Here is a 3,730-nt window from a genome sequence, read left to right on the forward strand (position 1 = left end):
AAACGCCTATGTGATATTTGCAAGTTATGTCATAAAATGCACGGAAAATTTAAGTTAATAAGATCACAGCATTTGATATACATCGCAAATGTAAGAGACTAGCTAGTTAATTACTCTCCTATAAATATTGAAATTATATTGAGAGCTCGTAGAAAAAGTTGCGCTGACTAAACTTAACTTTGTATATAGGATAATTATAACATTCTTAAGTTAAACTTTTCTCGCAGCATAATTATTACTAGAATTTTAGAGAAAGATATTGCAGCTTTTTAACTTAATTATAAGTTGTTGGTATTTTAAGGTGACAGTGTTAGAAGAAAAGGTTTCAAATTCAGATGCATTTTTGAGTATATGATACTCATTGACTAGCCGGTATGTTAATTTAATTCTACTAGATTTGCGATTAAAACATCAATATATTCTAACAACTTTAGTAGTTAGTATTGTAATTAACTATCATTCACTTGAAAGCAAAAGGGAACATTTAGTTGCATTATAGATGCACGAGAAGCTCTTAAATTAAGAAAAATATTTTCTACCAACTTTCACATAGTCCTGCAGTCATTCTTTAGCACTAAAGCAGACCAAAATATAAACCACTTAATATAACACGTTAAAGAGTTTGGAGTTTGACATTTAGCAATAAAAGTTGCTCCTTGTAAGTTAAGAAAAATGAAATAAATTAAAATAAAATGATAAAAACAATGTCTTCCAGATTACTCGAAAAACCCTAGTATATATTGCTTAAATAGCATTAAGGTAGAGTATATTAGGCATTAACAAGGCCAACTGCACCAACAATAGAGTAGTTTGGGTAAATTAGGGTCGAATCCTCTGCAGCTGGCTTTGACATCAAAACCGTGTCGTTTTTGACATTCTACCCAGCAGTTCCCCGCCGGCACGCTTCCTCTGCACTCCGTTTCCACCCACGGCAGCCCTTCGCTACATTCTTTTGCCTCAACCCTTATCTCATGAACTGCATCCATCAACAAATTTGTGACCCTCAAATCATTGTTCTACCAATAAACTTTTAAAATTTCTTGTAATCAAACAACGTGGTGCAAAAGAAGGTATCTTATTAACTATCAAAACTTATAGTGTAGCCGTACGGTCATGGGCGAAGCTACATGTCGAAAAATTACACTGTGTATATTGTTAAAATATTAGATTTAGAGATATATAAAATATACTGAACACAAGTATTTTTTTTTTTTTACTTATATCAAATTTAAACACCCTTAAATAAATTTCTAACTTTGCCACTAGCTGTACCGATGATTAAATGATTGAAGTCCATATGCAAGACACATGTTATATATCTATTGGTTTGGTGTAAACACACCCGGTGCTAATAAGTTTTTACCTTGATAGACATACCCATTCAGGAAACCACTTTGATGTCATTTATTATAAAAGGAATTTGATTAAGTTATCGAGTCAATTACTCAAATGGTCATTCAATTATCCCAAATTATCTTCTAAAGTCACTTTTCTTTCGTGTAACAATAAAGTAATTGAACTATGCCTATTGCACTTAGAAGGTCACTCAACTAGATTTTCAAATTTTAGATTGCCCAATACCTATTTTACCTTGTAAATTATAAGTATTTATCTTCTTTTTATTTTTTTAAAACTGTTTAGTATTAACAACAAAAATTCAAAATTTTATTTATGCAATTCAGAATGAAAGAAAATAAAGGTTGTAACATATATATTCCATGTACGTAATATAAAAATAATTATTTAAATAAAAGTATTTTTATAATATACATTATATCTTCTTGAAAATTATGCTCAATTATATTATTATGTTTCTACCAACTTTCCGACGATACAAAGTTATATCACCAGAAAGCAGGGGGACTATCTGTACAGGGTAAAATATGATACGTTAAGTCGTGCATGGAATATATATAATATAATTGAGCATAATTTTCAAGAATATATAATGTATATTATAAAAATACATTTATTTAAGTAATTATTTTTATATTATGTGCATAAAATATATATTTTACAACCTTTATTTTTTTTCATTCTGAATTGTGTAAATAAATTTTGAATTTTTATTGTTAATACTAAAATAATTATTACTAACAAATTATTCTAATTACTATACTCATTATTTTGTTATTCCAGCATTATATATGCTTAAATATTTTTTATTTTTTTAATTTAAAAATAATATTTATTTATTCTATAGGTAAGTCCATAATGTGAATTAAAAAGGGAAAAATTATAATATTAAAAAGTTTAAAAAAATAAAAAGAAGATAAATGTTTATAATTTAGAGGGTAAAAAAGGTATTTGACAATTCAAAATTTGGAAAATCTAGTTGAGTGACCTTCTGAGTGCAATAAGCATAGTTTAGTGCCTTTGTTGTTACAAACGAAAGAAAAGTGACTTTAGGAGATAATTTGGGATAGTAAAGTGACCATTTGAGTAATAGACTCCTAAATTATCATTATCTCTTTCTTTACATGAGCAATTAATGATTATATGGTTTGTTGGATTAGTAAGGGAGGAATAGAAAAAAAAAATATATCTTCGTGATTTTCTAGAGTAGCAAATATTTGAATAAGGTTCTTTAGGCTAAAGCACACCAGGAAGTATTAGAATTTGAAAAAATACAATACCAAAATAACGTGATTGTAAGGCCTTTTTTTGAATTGAAAAACTAAGAAAAAGAAAGCAGAAACCAGCCAGAATTATAAATCCATGGCAAAGACAGGGAAAAAGGGAACAAATTAATAAACGAAAAAAATATCAAGTTTGGCCATATAGCCCATAACTTCAGCTATTACTGGTTAATTGTAGTTTAAAGGAGTGAAAGTAAATACCAGAGAGAAGGAATAGAATGAGAAGGACGCCATAAAAGTATTCTGAGATGCTGGGTTTGGCCATTGTCAAAATTTTAGAGGTTATGAAAGGGTTGTCTCCTCAAACGTACTTCTTTCTCTTAATTTATAGTACGTGGAGGATTAGTTTATGGAAAATTAATGTTTTGTGCTATATTTATTGTGTGACTGTGATTATAATGAACCAAAACAGACTTCGTGGATGGTTCAAAGAATTATAAAGGTGAAGATTTATATAGGCAGACATGGCTACAAGAAGTGACTTAATGAGCATACAAAAAATCTCTATAAAGAAATAAGAGGGTAATTAAATGATTTTAACAGAAATGGAAAACATCTCCATTTATTCTTTAAATGTGAAGTGTTTGCTCATATATGGAATAGAAAAGGCTCACCAAATGCATATCTAAAGTTTTTGATAATTGCCTTTGAAAATCTACTAAATTTAGTTAAAGCCAATGGATGCTTAAGCACCCCTAATAACTATGTGGATTTGGCACTACTGCAGAAATTTATAGGATAGCTTTGGCAACATGTGTCTACTATATATATTTGGCATGAGAGAAATCACAGAGCTAGAAACGCATATTGCAATCTGGGGCTGTGTAGGTTAAGAGGATACTGTAAGTTGGGGCTGTCCTACTGCAGTTTTACTGTACCGAATGGTAATAAAGTCTTTTATTTTTTTATAAGAAGAAGATAGTGAACCTTATTTGCAAATATCTTAAGCTTGATTTTTCTCTTTTTATCATACATCATTTACTTTTACGGATCATTTCTCAATTTTTCCTTACATGCCTCCTATAACAGTACATTTTAGCACTTCGGTGCATTAGCTTTGATAAAATTTTGATGTGGCCGTCTTTACGTTG

General features: G+C 29.4%; 1 long non-coding RNA gene across 1 annotated transcript; it reads right to left on the reverse strand.

Annotated features, from left to right (window-relative positions):
* Positions 1–616: 616 nt before the first annotated feature.
* On the reverse strand, positions 617–2,939 carry LOC138874198 (uncharacterized). Its single transcript, XR_011401241.1, has 2 exons — positions 2,841–2,939; positions 617–976 (listed from the first exon to the last, which is right to left on the reverse strand). It is a non-coding gene; the product is annotated as an uncharacterized lncRNA (long non-coding RNA).
* Positions 2,940–3,730: the final 791 nt, after the last annotated feature.

Source organism: Nicotiana sylvestris, chromosome 7 (assembly GCF_000393655.2).
Source record: "Nicotiana sylvestris chromosome 7, ASM39365v2, whole genome shotgun sequence".
Taxonomy (NCBI): Eukaryota; Viridiplantae; Streptophyta; class Magnoliopsida; order Solanales; family Solanaceae; genus Nicotiana; species Nicotiana sylvestris.